Raw genomic sequence first — 20,116 nt, forward strand, 5'->3', positions numbered from 1 at the left:
GCGCTTGTGTCCTAGAAATGGGATGTGTCAGTCAGAAATGGGCAGGCTTGTGCTTGCTCTTTAGAAAACAGGAGACGTAGAAGGGGAGGTGCAGGAGAGGGAGGAAAACCTCCTACCCACAAGAATAAAAGCCGTCGCCCAGTGTAGGGAGAGGCAGCTACCCACCCTGGGGTCAGCATCAGTCCGCTCCATGTCTCGGAGTGTACTTGCCTCATTAATAAGGCTTTTTGCCACTTTTGCCTACCTGAAAAAACATCATAAGTCTCTGTGAAACAATGCATTATCCATTTAATCAAAGTGTCAAAGAATTTAAAGGCAAATACAGAGAGTTACATCATTGTAAAAAATAAAAAAGAAGAAGCCTAGCTCTTTTAAAAAAAGACTCAGTTTTCTTAAGTAATCAAAGACCTGATAAAGATAACATAAAGCATAGGAAATTATTTTGATAAAACACAGAATCTTTGCTTTCTAGGCATATTACTTTAAAAGGTAATGAAAGACTTTTCACAATCTTATCAAGAGCGGACACACCGTCTAAGAAAACTTGGTCTTCTAGCAGATGAAAGAAAATTAAATTTTAGTTTTACATAAGTATACTGTTGATACTAAAGCTTATTTTTCTTTGAGTCAATTAAATAGAGCTATTTTACAATTAATTTTGGCTATACTCTTCAGAAGCAGAAAAACAATTAGCAGTAAAGTTTAGTAGCCATATATATATATTACCATATATATTATATAATATATATATAATACCATATATATTATATATATTTTATGTATTATATTACATACTATATATTATATATTATATATTATATATACCATATATAATATATATAATATATTATATAAAATATATACTATATATAATATCCATACATAATATATTATATAATATATATAATATATTATATATGTATTATATGTATTATATTATGTATTATATGTTATACATATGGTATATATTATATATAATATATACCATATATAATATATATATAATATATTATATATAATATATACCCTATATAATATATAATACCATATATAATATATAATATATATAATATATACCATATATATAATATATATATATAAAATACCATATATAATATATATGTATATATTTTATATATATATGGTATTCCAGGATCAAACAAAAAAAATATTTTATGGCATTCAGTTGGTTAAACATGCCCCTCTATATATACACAATGGAATACTATTCGGCAGTAAGAAAAGATGATATAGGAACATTTGTGACAACATGGATGGATCTTGAGAGAGTAATGCTGAGCGAAACAAGTCAGACAGAAAAAGCAGAGAACCATGTGATTTCACTGATATGTGGTATATAACCCAAAAACAACAAAAGAACAAGACAAACAAATGAGAAACAGAAACTCATAGACACAGACAATAGTTTAGTGGTTGCCAGAGGGTAAGGGGGCGGGGGTGGGGGTGGGAGATGAGGGTAAGGGGGATCGAATATATGGTGATGGAAGGAGAACTGACTCTGGGTGGTGAACACACAATGGGATTTATAGATGATGTAATACAGAATTGTACACCTGCAATCTATGTAATTTTACTAACAATTGTCACCCCAATAAATTTAATAAAATAAAATTAAAAACAAAAAAACAAAAAACATGCCCCTCACCAATCAGATTTGCAATACCCATTTGCTTTTATAATACACTGCAGGTATGTGTAGGGGTTATGGCGACTAGGTTTAGATTGGATCTACTTGGCCCAGACTTTCAGGTACTGCCCCAATTGTGTATAATTGTGGTCTTTTTAATGAAGGAAAAGTATTAAGTATAAAACTAAACATTAAAGAACTTTCCAGATAAATTTATTTGCAAATCATGCAATTTAACCTCCCTCTTAGACAATGTGCTCAGTTTTGCTGTGGTATATTTATTCACATGTGAATGAATAAATGAACACATGGATTGATTTGTTTTCTCCGACACAGAGGCTGCTTTTCTGAGATGCAAGCAAGGCGAGAGACCCTCTTCCAACTCTGGGGAACCCAAGGAAGGTGAGAGGCACAAAGTGCTGCCTCTCACCTCCTGCAAATAGTGATAGGCAGGAGGGTTAGGAAGCTGAGCTCTACAATCAGCTAAAACACTAATTGGCTACTTAACATGTGCCAGATACATGCTGCTGCCACCATCACTCCTTAATTAAAAGAAAAAAAAAAGAAAAAAAAAGACACACATTCTTTTCTAATATACAGATGACATTATTTCCAACTCAGAGGGGCCTCAATATACAACTTTTCCTCCTGGCTTGTCGTTGCCATAAAGAAAATTTAAAAATCAACTATTATAAACCAAAGCATTCCCTGTTGTTGGTTGGTTTACAAATAAATACCTCGTATAACAACTATCAGTATTCCCATTTAGTTACCTCAGTTTACATTTAGCAAACAATTTGTCATGAAGGGTACACCAGGGAGGAGCATTAAGCAAAGCTGGGCATTTAATGCATACTTTATTGAGATTTTAGTTATAGTTGTTTTATTTATTTCTTCCAGGAGAAAACTACAGAAGCCACTCTACAAAGAGTGGACTCTTGGGGCTCAGCTGCCAATTGCTCTGAGCCCTGGAATGGGTTGCACTTGCTGTGTGGCCTTCAGACAACCATGTAACATATCTGTGCCATTTCCTCGTTGGTGCTAAATCATTGCTGAGGCTTCCTCCTGCACCAGCTTTCTATGCCACTGCAATTTGACCCGAGCCTTGACCAAATCATAAATGCATACTTAATGGAATAAAAATGAGTTAGAATTTGGGATTCTGCTCATTAACCCCATGTCACCATCTGCGGGAGCAGTGTGATGGCAGGGCCAGGTGAATTCAAATTACCCAACACTTGTTAAACCTGCGGCTCCCCGCTCCATTTCCCTTTCCAGCCCCTATGCCCCACGGAATCAGGTCTCTAGGGGTGGGGCTTGGAAAGCCCGGTTCCTTTATGGGGTTAAGGAGAATAGGCAGAATGGGGACTCCACCCAGAACCAGCCACACATCAGGAGCTCTTCTCACCTGTCAGACGCACCAAGCTGGTTTCTGGTGTTTTGCACTTGCATTTGCCCCACAGCTGGCTTCTTCTCACATGTCATCGGCTCAGAGAGGCCTTGGCTGGCCTCTCTCCACCCACCCTCCACCCCACTGACTATCCCATCACATGTGTCCTTTCCTTCTCAGTACTAGTCATTTTCTGAAATTTGCCCATCTCCCTGTGAATTATCTGTTGTTCTTACAGCTATACAGACACCAACCTCCACCCCCACCCCCAGGGACAGAACCCCTGCCTGGCTTGTTGGAGTCTGTACCCCATCATGAGGCACATGGAGGGGGGTCTCAGTAATATAAGAATTTGTGAGTAAATGAACACTGGATGAATTCCTTATTTCTGACGGTGAGACTGCTTCTCTGAGATACAAGAATGGGATGCTCTTTCGGACCCTGGAAAGCTTGGGACCTGTCCTGGGCCCAATTCCTGAGGAAGGGGAGGGGCACCTCCTGCCTCCCAACCCTGTTTCCCCAGGACCTGGAGAAGACCTCAGTGGAAGCAGAGGGAGCACATCCAGCAGGGGCTGTGCACCCCGAGAATCTCAGCAGGGGTTAGCTGACTGGCAAACCCCGACTTCAGAGCTGAGGTCACACTTCTTAACATCATCTACAAAAACATGGGCGCCAGTGAAGGTTGAGGTCAGGTATGAACGGAGTGCTGCTCACTACCTGACCACTCCCCCTGACTTGGAATGGACAGCTGACCTTGACACTTCCCATCCAAGCTTCTCTCTACTTTCCTAATCTGATAGGCTAACGATGTCATGAAGAAATAACTTAAACCGTAGATGTTTAATAAATGCTGGCTGGTGTGAAACAAAGAAGCGAACTCACAAGAGGACCCCCAAACTCTTCCTTACCATCGATCCTTGTTTTGATAACCAAAAATTAGTTTGTACTATGAGCAATCACCCCTTAGTACAGAATCAGTGGCTTCTAACTTTCTTTTGTTTTGCTTTGTTTGCTTTCCATGGGACACAACTACCTACATTCCCTTAGACCTATAAGGACTGATACTCCCAGGTAGGCTGAGGAGAGGCCATACCTGACCACACTCATTTTTATCCTGACGGCCCTTCATCCAACCCCTTTTTTTAAAGACACTAAAGTCCTCTGTCATATAAGTGAAGCAGGCCTTGTTCAACTAGACCCCAGGAGTAAAGGAAGTTACCCAGGGCCCAGAGGCCTTGATTCCTGCTTTGATTTCATGTTATATCCCTTTTCCTCAAGGCTGTGAAAGTCCACCGCACCCCACCTCTCTCCTGTCCGACGCCTGCTTTATATTGCTCTTCTCTAAACATTCTTTATTTCATGTTCTTGTCTCCATGCGTTCTTCTCTTTGAGTCTGCCTCTAACCCTCGGTCCCCTGAGAAGGAAGTAGAAGAAAGAAACCACTGCTGCTTGTTTTCTCTCTGTCTCTGAATCCCCTGGAGCCAAGCGCTTCACACATAAAGACAAAGAAACAGAGAGGCTCTGAAGTCAACAAGCCACAGACAGGCTTTCAACAAAAACTTTATTAGCACCCCCTTGGCCATAGGTGAGCTGGACACTACAGAACACCAGGGAAAGGAAAACATTGCCAAAGAAGCCTTGCTTCTGAGTGGAACTTCCTCTCCCCCTTGTGGTTACAACTGCTTCTGATCTGGAACAAAGTTGCTAACAGTGGTGGCATTTTATCACACCTTGATCACTTGGCTTATCACACAATCTCCTTTACTCATCAACGCTCTCTCGCCCACCCACCTACCTTCTTATATCAGTGCCCGCCCCTCTCTATTCATCCATCTGCTCTTGTTAAAAAAATGCTTCAGTGTATATAGATAGGTATGGACTTCATGTGTGTGCCTATTTGCATTGGATGATTTCTCTACAGCTCCTATGTTCATTCTAATTCAATTTATTTACTCCCCAACTCTTTCATAAAACATGAACTAAAAGTAATGAAATAGGAATGAGGAAGAGGAAAACAGGACTAAGGAAAAAGGAGCAATGCATTTACGTTTATAACCATGTTCATCGTTTGCTCTGCATCTATATGAAATCTACTACAAATTCATTACGCGTGTTTTAATGTGTCCGGCCCTGGGGTGGGCACTACAAGGAAATAAACAAGATATAAAAAGCATGGCCCCTGCACTCATGGCTCAGCTCATGGGTGAGGCACGAATAATGTCATATCTATATCACACTTGATGTGAAGCTCTTTAGCTGGCATTACCCCATTTCATTTCTGTGAGCAGAAGGGGGGTCATCGTTTCCATGATATGAAAGAAGAAACTGAGGCTCAGAGAGTTGAAGGACTCTGAGATGATAGTAAGAGGATCTGGGGCTCAAATCCCGACTTCCTGACTCCAGATTTCATGTTCTTTCCACTCTGTTATTATCCTAATCAAGCTTCCCCCACAGATGCTTCACAGAGCTATGACACAGTGAGGCAGTGTGGCAGTGCCGCGTCCGCTGGCCATGACACGTTGGCTGTAGGGAAAAGGAAATCAGTGACGCCAGAGAGAGTGAAGACAGTGACAAGGAAGGACGAGGGGAGATGGAGCCTGGAGGAAGCTATAGGACTCGGTCCAAGGGCTACGTTTGGGAGGTCCTTCCAGGTCCTATGTGTTCTTGTGTGTGTGTCATTCAAAGAGCCAGAGAAGAGCCACCAGAGGCTGAGTTTTCAAGAGCTGATTGTGGAAGGAGTGAGAATGAGATAAATGTCCTTTTCTTCTATCTTTGTATCTACAAATATAAATGTGTACTTATGCATACTCGTATCTGTCTCCTTTCTTTCTGTGTCTGATAATGCATCCAATTTAGTAAGGATTTGTTGCCTGCCAATTTGGGTCTGGTCACTTCGATAAAGCAATCTGAGAGGACACCAGTAAGTACGCCATCATTACATTGTTGTTGGAGGAGGTCACCAAGAGGACATAACCACTGGTTTATCCATGAGTTGAACCCAGCCTGGTTCCCATTTTGTCAATGAACACACTGAGACCTGGATTGACAGGAGAAAATTGCCCCAAGTCACAGAGCAGCCAAGCCACCTGAGTCCAGACTTGGATCCACGTCTTATAATTCGTACGCCCTCTGCTATTCAGAGAATACAGTAAACACCAATTAAACGATAGGAGGCAGGCAAGCGACTTAATAAAAAATAAATGCCACCCAGGATGATGGATATATTTAGGGGATAAATTATTATGTGATGATATAAAAATAGATCAAGGGAGAGCACGTGGAATTTCAAGCCTGACTGTGTGAAAGACAGAGGAGGTGCATGGAGAGCGTTGGGTACATTTCATTTACTGAGAAAACGTTCTGAGGCTGCCACCTGAAACCAAAGCATTCGGTCTTCACTTACAGTGAATATACATGTGGTCCTGTGAGGAGTTAAAATCCAATAGGGTTTGAAGTTGTTCATTAAAATAATGCCAATGCTCAAGCCCTTTGATGGGCAATCTTATTCTAAACTAAGCACATACATATCTGTGCAGCAAGTGAGTCTGTGGGCCACATCCCCACTGACAATGAAATGCCCTATTAAGTTTCGGCACTGGCTGGATTTTCATGGAAGGAAGGAAATCAACATGGATAGGGAGCCAACATCTCATTTCATCCTGTGAGGTTATTCCGCCCATTCTATAGACAAGGAGACTGAGGCTTAAAGATGTTAATTGCCCATGGTGCCACAGCAGGTGTGGGAATGCGCTTCCCCTTAGAGTTCAGGGACATTGAATCACGCTACTGCCCATGCGCCTCGTGAGACTGTGGAGTGCTATGGTCAAGGCTTCAGGTGCTGGTGTCAGCCGGCTGTGAGGTTAAGTCCTGAATCTACCACACTAGCTCTAGTACTGGAAGCATGCTATGCAACCTATTTAAACCTTGGTGTATGTATCTGTAAAATGGGAATAATCCCAGGACCCACCTCTTAGGGATGATGGGAGGATCTGCTGAGCTAAATCATGTAAAACCCTGATAAGTATTTAAGAAAAGCTCAGTAACTAGAGCACCATTATTATTATATCACTGCTATTATCAACAGGAGACCCAGCTAACATGGAGCCACACTCTGTAGACTCGTGACCTTTCTTTGTCCCCCATGCTACTCACCCTATCCCCAGGCAAAATGAGAGGTGTGCAGTCACAAATCTGGGTTTAAATGTTAGAGCAAAAAATAAATAAATAAACAAACAAACAAACAAAAAACAATGTGAGAGCAGATAAGAACCCCAGGTGCCCAGGGTCCACCGAGGTCTCATGGCCAGGAGAGGACTCTCACAACTGGTTGCGAGACAAGTGCAGGACTTGTCCCCCGAAATGGGTGGGAAACGGACAAGGGCATTTCTGCCCTATGGGGCATTGCTTAAAGATCCTCCCTCCCCTGAAAGTGCCCACTCCGACCTTCCCCTCCTTGTGGAATCAACATAGCAAAAGGATTTATATTTAAACCTATTCTACTGAACCCCGAAAGAGTCTCCTAAAACAATCTTATTTTGCTTTCAGAAGAAACAGTGATCAAGCATTCCCTGGGCTTCAGCTGTTTCACATCTATCCTGTCTTGACACACAACAAGCCTGCAGGAATTGTGATGGTCGTCTGACAGGTGAGGCCCAAGAGGAGCATGGAGGTGAATTCATTTGTTCATGGTTTTGATGGAATTTTGAGCATTAGGAAGCAGTAGGTGGGTGTGTATATGTCAGAATTTCTCCTAAGGCATATTAAATGTGGTTGGAAAAAAATGGAGAAGGCTTGAGGGGTCTATTTGTCTGAACAGGAAATGAGAGAGACATGGAGAAGAATTATTAACTTGCCCATCTCAAAATAAAACGTAAAATTCTTTCAATGTCCTGCACCTATTCCAATGGAATGTCACCAATATTTCTCCTGTTATTAATACTTATTTCCTTCTTGTATCATCTGCCTCCCCAGGTAGAATATGAGCTCCTGGAAGACAAGGGTTTGGGGCTACCTTATTCATGCCAGTTTCCCAGCACCAAAATCAGCTCCTCACACATGGTAGAGGCTCGATCAATATTTGTTGAATTGTTAAAACACACAATTATGCTTCTTGATTTTCCAAAAGTGCCCAGCGTCTTGTAGTCCTCTATGCAGACAGATATCCAACCAGAGGTAGAAGAATTTTCTTTAAAAAGTAACAAAGTCAGGCCTATAGTATCTGAATGTCTCATATCATTTGCCCCCTGTCTCTCAAACAGGAGAATTGCCCTTCTGACTATACGCGTTTTGAGGATACAGAACACACCCCGGTGAGAATTATATCCTCAAAGGCTAGCAGAGAGCTCAATACATCAGAAAGACTCAAAACTATTTAGGAAAAAAAGAAAAAAGTATGGTCCAGAAGAAACAAAGCTTCAGCACGTATTCACCCTTTGATTCAAATATTCAATGATTCATTCCCATGTGCCAGGCTCTTGGGTGCAACGCACGTAAGACAGCCACGCCTGCCACCCTCCTCGGGCTCCCTCTAACTAGTGCTTCTGCAAACGAGCTTCCAACAGTCACATATTCTCTGATACTGCAAGAGGGACCACAGGCCCTTTAAAAAGAGAAAAGAAAAAAAGGAGCCTTAACAATGACATTTCTTATGTGTCTTGCCAAAATAGACCAGAAACCACTAGCAATTATTCCAAAGCCATTACCGCAAAGCCAATTTGCTTCTAAAGTTACAGTTGTACTCTAGGAACTTGAGTTACACTCCAGATAGGTCATCAGTGGCTGTAAACACATCATTGGGGGCGGTGCTGTCCTTTCCAGTCTGGGATGCCCTCAATCAAGTGGGTAGCAGGAAATGGGGGTCAAAATAATTAACCTCACATGATTTTGGCAGGACTCCTTGCAAAATTACCCATATTGCACTTAATGTTTCTTTCAGTTAAGTAATCTAAATGTATCCATTTTTTCAAAAGGTTCTTCTTTTCCTCTCTGATTTTTCCACCGCCCTGCCTGTTTGTGTGTTTTTTTGTTTGTTTGTTTGTTTTGTTTTCTGGTTCTTAATCCATATATATACATATATCTTTTGACTTACCTTCTCTCCTTCACTCCCTTCTTTCTTCCCATCCCCTCCAGAGATACTGCTGGCGATAGTTTTGGTGGGGTTTTGGTTTTCAGCACCATAATTCTCACATCAGCTCATGACTCTCAGGAGAAAACCAGAATTTCTCACTTTGTAAAGGCCTTTCTTGACTTTGTTTCCATTACATCACCTTTTCTAATCCCAGGCCTCCGTGAACTATACACACATCCAAATAATATTTTTTACCACTCAGTGTTTGTGGCTGTAGCAGCCATCCCTGCAGCACCTTTCTAGCCAAGGACCAGCATGGCTTTGGGAATCAGCTCTCGGTTCACATATTGTTTCCACGATTTGCTGCTGTATATGGACACTTGCAGGGTTCATCTCTGACATGAAGATGACAATATTTACCATATTATGAGGAATAAATTGGAGAAGTGTCTGAAGGGCCAATTTCTAAATCAGTCTCCCCTTCCCATCCCCCAGTTTCTCTCAGAGTGTGGGTTTCAATGAGCATTAATTCCATTCCCTCATCCATCCATCCATCCATCCATCCATCATCCATCCTTTTCATTCAACAAACATGTACTGAAATCCAACTAAATGCAAAATGTTGTGTACTGTATACGTTTTGTAACTGGTATGACCTATTTCACCATTTTGGGGTACAATCACAGTCACATGGTTTTGTTGTTGTGAAATAAATCACTCAAGACATTTCTCCTAATCAGCATGAAGTCCAGAATCTTCCTCCCTCTTGATGTTATTTTATTTTCCCCGGGTCCTCATTCCCAGCACTTATCCAAGAAACCTAGGGCCTTCTCTGTCTGTCCAACATTAGTGGGAACTCCTCAGACTGCAAGTGCAATTTCTCCTCATCACCACCGGAGGTCACTGGGGAAGAATGGTCTCCTGTAGCTCTGGAGACACTCTCCCAGCATCGTTGAAGCAATGCCAGCAGGTACCAGCCTAGATGGTTATACGGGCTGCACTCCGGAAATGTGCTGAGGTCAAGACTATAGTTCTATTAGCTCACAAGCCCACACGCTTAGCCATTGTCCCTAGGTCTGTACACCATGTCAGGGAAGTCAGGTGCTAGAAAGCTTCCAGACTCATTCACACACTGAGCTTCAAGCTGACTGGGTCAAGTCTCTCTGTCCGGTTCACATGGCCCCTTCTCTCCACCCTGTGAGCTTAGTGAAGACTATCACTCTCTGTCCTGCAGATTTCCCTCAACACCTGCCTCCAGGATCGGCGTTACCATCTTAGCCCCATTGCACCCTGTGGGCCTATAGGACCGCTTTGCCCATCAGTCCGCACCACCCCAGGCCCCTGCAAGAACACGGAGAGGCAGCTTCTGCTAGGTCCCAATAGATCCTCTAACAGCACGCACACAAAGCCCAGCTACCACGTTCCTTCCCGCAGGACATGGGTTTCTCCCGTAAGAGAAGGTCTGTTCCATGCCTGCCCCTAGGTTCACAGAGAAAGGCTAACACTTTTTTCACCCCTACACAATTGCAGTTGTATATGACCAGGTGCCCAGTCTTAGGTTTTAAAAATACAAAACAAAGCAAAACGAACAAAGCACTGGTCCCAAGGATTTTACAGTCCTAAGAAAATGTCACATAACCGCCAGACCACTGTTCTATGCAGTTCACCACATCCCTCCCCTTTAGAAATGCCGGAAGAGGGACAAAGACATCCTAGGTGCCCAAGAAAAGTAAGAAGAAGACGCTCATGAAGACGTACGAGGCCTGACAATTAAGTTTGCGAACTTTTGTTGCAACAATGTTGTAACCTTTTTTGATATCAGAGGGATTATTCATTATGAATTTATACCAACTGGACAAACAGTTAACCAAGTTTACTATTTGGAAGTGCTGAAAAGGCTGCATGAAAAAGTTAGATGACCTGAACCTTTTGCTAATGATTCATGGCTCTTGCATCACGACAATGCACCGGCTCACATGGCACTGTCTGTGAGGGAGTTTTTAGCCAGTAAACAATTAACTATTGGAACACCCTCCCTACTCACCTGATCTGGCCCCCAGTGACTTCTTTCTTTACCCGAAGATCAAGGAAATATTAAAAGGAAGACATTTTGATGACATTCAGGACATCAAGGGTAATACAATGACAGCTCTGATGGCCATTCCAGAAGAAGAGTTCCAGAATCGCTTTGAAGGGTGGACTAGGCGCTGGTGTCGGTGCATACTTCCCCAAGGGGAGTACTTTGAAGGTGACCATAGTGATATTCAGCAATGAGGCATGTAGCACTTTTTCTAGGATGAGTTCGTGAACTTAATTATCTGAATTTATATGCAGGGAACAGTTGCCTTGAACAGACCAAAACTATTTTAGCCATCTCTACTGTCACCCCACCAGGAGTTAGCCCTTTCTAGAGGTTCAGGAGGGCATGAGGCTCATGAGCTAGCGAGGCTGTGGATAGGGCCAATTTCTAAAGCAGTCTCCCCTTCGAACCCCTTACGTGCTGTGAGTAAATGTAGAATTTAGGAAGTGAAAGGACTAGAACCAAGGACAAACACACCCCTCCCACACACACAGACACACACACACACACACACACACACACACACACACACTTCTACTTAATTCCTTTTGAAATCACAAGCCCTGAAGCGCTTCAGCCTTAACCTGTGTTCTCTGCCCCTGCTTCCTTTCCAGAGAAATCCAGTAAGGTGCCGCCGTGACGTGCACAGGGAGAACGTGATGGGGAGGGGTCAGCAGGCTTCAATAAATAAAGCAGGTGAGGCTGGGTAACTGTTGAAACATGAGGAAATTGCTTCCCGCAGTTTAGAGTCTTGGCTTGACTCATAATTTAACTTTGAATATAGTTTTCAAAAATCATTAAGTCCCTGAAGCTTCATCTCTAGCAGTGATTCGCCATGATGCAGCGAGCAGGAAGTTAATGTATTTATGGATAAGGAGGCATGTACCACATGAAGAATCGATTCATTTTGCATTCACTTACCCGAGATTTACTGCTGCTTGGTCAGTTACAGGCACCAAGCTGAGTGCTGGGCGATACGACAGTGAACAAACACGGCCTCCATTCCCCCGAAGAGCTTACAGTCGGATAACAAAAGGGGGCAAGGAATCAGCATTTTGGGAGTAGCGGGTGCATGCCAGAAATTGTGCTGGGACCTTTTGCGTCCATGAACCCTCAGGCCAACCATGCAATTTTCTCTATTTTATGTATCAGTAAACTGAGGTTCACAGTGGTGAGATATTTTACCCAAGGTCACATGGTTAAAATCAGAAGATCCAGAATTCAAACCACGGTCTCATTCCAAAACTGTGCAATTCTCACCACTTTCTTTCTTCAAGATCCAAACAGGAACAGAGGCCGCCCTACTGTCTTCTGGGTCAAGCTCTGTTTTCCTGGTGTACCCCATCTGTGCAATAAAATGCTGAATGCAAATGACGATTGGGCCTAAACAGGTCAGGCAATTCTTCCTAACAACATAGGAATAGGTTTCTTTCAGTTTAAAATCATATCAAGACAACCAAAGGGATGGGATGAGAAGGGCAGAACCCCCTCTGACAAGGAAAATAATGGGCTAACAACAGCAATAATCAAAGCACTCACGGTGTGCCAAGCACATGTGCTGAGTATGACACAAATAGCTTTGAATCCTCACAATACCCTTATGGGGTAGATACAGTATCGTCCTCAGTTTATATTAATAGATGAGGAAATCCAAGTACAGAAAAGTTAAGGAATTTGCCCAAAGTTGCATAGCCAGTGAGTGGAGGACCTGGGATTGGACTCCAGGGTCCAAGTTATTAGAATGACAGACAGTATTTCTGAAGATCATGGTAAATACAGGGAGACTGGTAGATGATAGATAGATAGATAGATAGATAGATAGATAGATAGATAGATAGATAGATAGATAGATAGATAGATAGATAGATAGATAGATAGATAGATAGATAGACAGACAATGATCTGAGGTACCCAGGACTTCAGAGACTTGGTGAGAAAGCGAAGCCAGTGGCCCTCACTCCAGTAGCACTCAGTCTGCCACTCTGGCAACAAAAAGGCTCTGTGGAAACACTCTGCCGAGACTGCCCACAGCCCTTCACCAGGGAGGATAGAAAGTCACGGGACTGGACCTCAGGAAACTTGGACACCTCTAAATATTTTTTCTTTTATCCAGGAATACATGGCACTGCGGCCTTGGTTACCCTGGCACCCCGGACCCGGTTACCTGAGGCAGAGCAGAATGCAGCTTCCAGTTCTGGGCTCTCAAACTTGCTCTTTGTATGTGCACTACTGGTGGGACCCCCGTGGGGCTGCCCCCTTATTGATTCTTGGCACCTTTCACCAGGGGAGAGTGGGGGTGGGGAAGAGCAAAATTTCAGTGTTACCGGGTTTTGTTTTGTTTTTGTCTGCCAAGATAAGGGCAGTGTAACCTGAACTGGTACCTTATAGAGGCTCTGGAGCCAAACTCTACCTGCCTCGCTTGCTAGCCTGTGGCATCCAACCCTGCACATCCTGCAAACACTGCATCTCTACCCAATAGTAAAATAGCTAACTCTATATACAGGTTAACCACTGTTAGCATCCAACCCCAAATTCCTTTGACACGAGCACTGTGAATAATGGTGCTGGGCCAGTGAGTGTGAAATGGGACTGTCCTAGACCCATCTGGGTTGGAGGTCACCTTGCTTATACAGGATCGCTCCCACGACAGGCACTGCTCCAGGAGCCACACATACGTTAACGCATTTAATCCTCACAGCAGCCTTAAGAAGGAGAAACTATTGGCTCCACTTTAAAAAATCTGAAGCTCAAGGTCACATGGCTGGAAAGTAGACATTGCTCTTGCTCTAGGCTATATGTCCCATTCCCTCCATGTCACCCAGTGCCTACCCAGAGCGAAGTAAGCCTTTTACCGTGGACTCTGCCAGAGGCCTGGGGAAGAAGCGAAAGGAAGAAAAGGCAAGGCCGCAATAGGAAGCTAAGGAATGTTTCGGCGCCCAGCTTTCATCACTGGGCATGTGTGTGACTCTCGGGATTGGCATATGGGGCCTTGAGGTCACAAAATGAATAATGACCCTTATATTCCGGCACCTGTTTTGGGGGATAGCCTGAGGTAAGGATAGAATGGGAGGATTTACACGTCAGCCTCTGTATCTACCTTCCCCCCCCAGCTGTCCTCCCATGGCTCCCCAGACAATGGTTCGGTGAAACCCAACAAGCTTCTCAGTTGCCATGGAAATGTCAAGGCTTCATCTAACAGGAAGTAAGAATGGAAGAAGCTGATTCTACAACTTCCTCAGGCAACCACAGAGCAAGTTCTCCAATTACCCTTTGCATCTATCCAAGGATTTCTCTGGGTAATAGAAATGGCCCTGACATTTTCAAACTGGCACACTGGTCACCACATTTTCACCCCAGCTCTGTCCCAAGTCCACTACGTAGAGCAAGCCAGTTCCCCTCTTTGAGCCTGATACCTTTTGTAAGACAGTCATTCCAAAATAGGTGGTAAAACAGGAGCAGGAACAAGAAAGGGGTTCCTTATTGATTACACAAAACCATTTGGTGCCTGTAGGAAGCTCACTTTGGGGCATTAGTGGCTGGGTGTGAACAGAGAGCCCACAGGGGTGCTTGACCTACTCATCTTCCCATAGATTTAAAGACCAGCCGTGGTGGGGACCAGCACCACAGGAAAATCAAAATAATCCCACTTCCGGAGGGATGCTCCTATATACCAGGCAGACTCGTCCCCGCTCTACATAGACCTATCAACATTAGAGGGAATCAGGCTCTGAGGTCTAGTTTTACAAGGGGTACAGGAAAGTCTAGGAGGGAGATGGGGACTCACAGAGAGAGCAGAACCATTGACAATGACAAGATTGAAATGGGAGCAGCGATGGAAGGGAAAGGGGACAAGTCGCGGGACTGGACCTAGGTGCCGTCCTGGATCTCCCATCCCTTTGAGCAACTCACTGCTTTCCTGCAATTTTGGTTCTTTGCTCTGTGGCAATCTCTTCTATCTCCAACATTTAATATAGTTAGCGACAAAGTGACAAGGCGCAGGCAGCTGGAGAAGTGTCTAGAGGGCATCAGAAACACCTGTGGAGAAGCTGGGGCTTAGGCTTGGAAAAACACACTGCAGGGCCACTTCTTTCCACGTTTTTCTCAAGACTCGACGTGCCTCTCCCTGCGCTGCGTACTCATCCCAACTCCCTTCTCATACATTTAAACTGTTTGCCTACTTGTCCGGCTCTTAATTAGGTGTGGCCTTGGGGAGTTGGAGATGATGTGTCAATGAGCAAATAGTCCCCAAACTTCATTTGTGTTATGACTTCCAACTTCCTCCCACAGATGATAAGTTTCTAAACTGTATTTTCCTTCCCTACCTCGTTTTCTAATCCAAAGGCTTGAGGAGAAAGCGCTCAGGTTCTTTTTTAAACCACCAACTGGAAAAGAGTTATTGGTCCCTACACCTCAGTGAAACAGAGGTACAAATGCAAACACGGGAATTGTCCCTGAGTAACATTCGACTTTGAATCTAGCTTGAACCTAGAGTTCAGTTCTATCCCTCCATCTGTTTCTGTGATAACTGCAAATAAGAGAGCGTTCTGGCTTCTGAACATGGTTAAGAAATCCCATCTTTCCACTCTGAGGGTATTGTTGAGAACTTTGGTTCACTTTGCTGCCACAGAAGCCCTCCCGGAGGATCCAAAGTGAGGACCAGATTTCTGGGCTCTCAACTACCCGCTCCAGTTCATTGTAGGCTCACTGAGAAGGTGCCCCCCTCCCTGAAGCTCGTCCCCTGATGTCTGAGACTCACAACTGACCTGAATAGAACTTCTTTCCTCTGTCTCTTCCCCAGGGCACATGATTCACTTGCATACATGTTCATTTGTTATCTTTCCAAAGCATTTGATACAGTGCATATCAAGATGGGGTCCTGATTTTGCAGAGAAGATCAAGGCGGAGAGGGAAGAGGGGACTTGCTCAGGATCATAGAACTGATATACTATTAGCTACATTGCTATAAGTATGTTAATGCAAGTTTGACCCCCAAATCTGTGTTCTCAAATACTTCTGCTTTGGGGTTTTCAGTTCCTGATTGGTGGGTAACAGAGTGAGGATGGAGGTAGGAGGAAGTGGGTCAGGAGTAAAATAAAAAACGTTGCTTGTTCTATTCTGTAACATTTCCTTGGGTCTTCTTTCCTTTCTTGGCTGAGAGCATGCATTATTTATTCCTCACACTCAGAATTTTTGCAGTGGTAATAAAGGTCAGAAGAGGAAGAGAGCGTTATCTAAATCCACAGCTATATTCAGGTGCACTTAGAATGACATATTACAGTCTAATGGGATCCATTTGGGAAAAAATAAAGATGTTAGTTTCAATGTTTCTTCTTTCTTTATCCTTTTCTTCCTTCTTTTTTTTTTTTTTTTTTTTTTTTTCTACATGAAACAGTTTTACAAGCAAGTTTGTACCCTTCCTGGACCTAGTCTCCTCCCTCCCTCCCCTGACCCCAGTGCTGTTTTGATGCACCAATCAGGGAGCCTGGAGGGAGTTTTGTGACCCTAATGCCCTTTGGTGTAAGCTTTTCCATCTTTGATTTTGTAACCCCTTGCACGTCTTCTATTTTCTCTTTTGAAATCCTCAAACCTATTCATTTTAACTAAAACTTTATTTTAAATAAAATTTGACTCAATTTAAATAAAGACATGCTCTCTAGCACGTGGAGGGTGTGATCTGGGGGGTGCCAAGGCATGAAAGCAAACCGTGGGGGTGTTGCGGTTCCAGAAGACAGGAGCCCCGGGCTGGTACTTGCCAATTCCATGAAGCACACCTATCAGCCACAGGGACAGTCCCATTATTGGTTACTGACCTTTTCATCCTCCTCGTGTGACAATCCGTGACCTGATTTTCGGTCGTGTTCAGCCACAGTGAGCTGTCAAGCTGGTCTGTCTGCATTAGAGCTGCTGCTTTTACAAAAGATGCCTGGGTACGTAGCTCATTAATTCTTTCCTATGACATGAAAGAAACGAGCCTGTTTCAGTGGAAAAGGTTCAGAAGATGTTTGTTCCACTCACCTTCCTGGAACCCCATAAAACAACCCAAAAGAAAGATAAAATATTTCTTTAACTACTGAGGCAAGGAAACTGCCAAAAGGCTCCACACAACAAATCATTCAATGGATCCACCAAGTACTGTCTAGATGGACGTGAGGGAACCCGGTGGGAGACCACACATACCGCCCCATATCTCTAGTAGGATGACGAGGACCCCAGAGGAAGTTTCCTTGTCCTGAAGTGAATACCCAGGGAAGCTCTGAGTAGAGGGGCAGCATCTGGTCTCATCACAAGTGGCAGGATAGATGGACAGACACTGTCCATCTCATTCTGAGAGAATGAATTCCCACCTGTGGAAATCAGAGTGTGGAGGGGCTGTAGGTGCAATGATGGCAATACATATTTCCAGATTTGCAGCCAATGGATACATGACACTATAGTATTAAAGTAAAAAATAAGATTGCTTTTGGAGAAGGATGAAGAGAAAGAGAAGAGGAAAAGGGAAGGAGAAGAAGGGAACGTGGAAGGAAGATTGGGTTCAGGGATAGAGAAAACACACGACTTGGGCACATTCTTTGGGCCAGGCACTGTGGTAGGTAATTTACATATACATTATCTTATTTTATTTTCAAAATAGTGCAAGACTAGAGATCGTGATCTCGATTTTTCATACAATTAAATGTATAGTGTAGAGGTTAGATCATTTTAACAAGGTCAAACAGCTATAATAAATATTTTAACGCAGGGGTTCTGACGCCGAACCTCTGTGCTCCTGCAGCGAGACCATCTTCATCACCACCATCATCATCCTCACCATAGCATCACCATCCCCATCTTCATCTTCATCACTGACATGCACTGAGACTTAAATGTGTCATCACTATGAGCACACAGATTTGTCAGGTAATTCTCACAACCCTATTTTATAGCCAAGTACACTGGGGGGTTAGCGAAAGCTAAATGACCGTCCCCAGATCCCACAGCTGGTAGGTGGCAGAGCCCAGACGCGCCTCATGCCTTCCTTCTAACCCTGCAGATCTACCGCCTCCCACCCCTTGCAGATCGACCCCGCGATCCCACTGACTGGTTAAGACATCACCTTTCCCCTCTCAGACTGGGCCTCCTCATGGACAAAATGAGCAGTGTGTGCTCGAGGAGTTAAGAGTCCTTGCCAAACTGACCTGACAAACTCATTTTAGAGCAGCGGTGGGGAGGGAATGTGTTTGGTTTGGGTTTGTATTTCCAAAATAACCTCTCTTCTCAGGAAAGCTGCAATAAATATACAAATGGACAGGGGACAAAAGAACCTACAGATCCTTAAAAAATGACACCACGTAGCAAAACGTGGTAATTCTAAGGAAGAGGCTAAAACAGCTCCACAGGCATTTAGCTGTGCCTTTTCACACAGCTGCCCATCAGAGGTACATCTAGGTTGCTCTATTCGACCCAATGATCCACGTGACAATTTGGGTCTTAGCACGGTGAAATCCTGTAACCTTGGCACAGACCTCTGGGATACTACCTCTCCCCACCCCCCACTGACCCCCCAATTTACATGCACCCAATCAGTCACCAAGTCTCCCCGATTTCACCTCTGGAATAACCTGCAATCGCCATCCCATTTTCACTGACTTCGCTCAGGTTCGTATAATCTGCTCTCTGAACTACTGTTGTAGCCTCCTAACCACTCTGCACACTACCGTACACCCTTCTCGGCGCTAGTGGTGCAGTATTTTTCAAATGCAAATCTGATCATGACATTGTCTTATACTAACTATCTTAAATAATAAAGTAAATAAAACTGCGGGCCTATATTTAAAAACCATTCATAGTCTGACCCTACCTTACATGTTTACCTTCACGTAGCTCTCATTCTATACCCTTATGCCTCAACCATGCTGGAACACGCATGTTTCTTAGACGTGGGATACATTACCATACTTTCATGTCTTTTTCTTCTCCCACCCAAAATGTTCCCTATCCCCTGCCCTACTCCTGGACTCTACTGCTTGGAGAACTCCTATTCATGCTTCAAAACCCAGCTCAACTGTCCACTTCACTAGGATTTATCAACTTCGCTGTGGTTTCTCAGCTAGAGTTAATCACTCCTGTAGCTCTAAGTCTCTAGCACATCTCAAGATAAAATATTGAGCATATCTTAGAGAATTGGCTGTGTGTTCACTGCCTTTGTTGGCCTGAAAGCTCCCTAGGGAAAAGGAAGCCGTTTTAAAAGATGAGGCTATGCTCGCGGCTTTGCTGGGTGAATTAAAAATACTTTTGTGATTTATTTAAATGAATTAAGGCAGAAGCCAAGGAGCACACCTGAATATTTGACAAAAGCATGAGATAAGGTCATTTTGAGAGAGTTCATAAGGTCCATTTAAGAAACACACATTAAATGCTACTTGGCTATAGGTTGCCATAAAATTACGTATAAAGTAAAAGAATTGTGTGATAGAGACCTTCTCCAAAGGTTGCTGATGGTCTTGTGGGGAAATCAATATTCACAGCCATGAAATAATCAAAAAAGAATCAATATACCACAAATTAAATTACAGGATTAATGAAATCCAAATCAGAACTCTAAAGGGATTTTTTTTTTCAATCTTGACAAAATGAAGTTCATTTGGAAGATCAAAAACAGACAAGAGCAATCTCAAACAAAATCCCAGCAGGTTTTTGTGTGGTAACTGATAATCTAACAGTAAAGTTTATATGAAAACGAAAAGAAGAACCCAGTGCCTTCCTCAAGGTAATCTTAGAGAAAAGCAAAACTACTGGGCTTATGTTACCAGATAGTTATTTTAAAATTTTAGTAATTAAGACATTATGGTATTTGCACAAGAATAAACTGATGAATGGAACAAAAAAGAGATCACAAACTATCCTACACATAGACGGTGCCTGCTGTGTGACAGGCAACGAATCCTATCGCCT

Source organism: Rhinolophus sinicus, linkage group LG15, assembly GCF_036562045.2.
Source record: "Rhinolophus sinicus isolate RSC01 linkage group LG15, ASM3656204v1, whole genome shotgun sequence".
Lineage (NCBI taxonomy): Eukaryota > Metazoa > Chordata > Mammalia > Chiroptera > Rhinolophidae > Rhinolophus > Rhinolophus sinicus.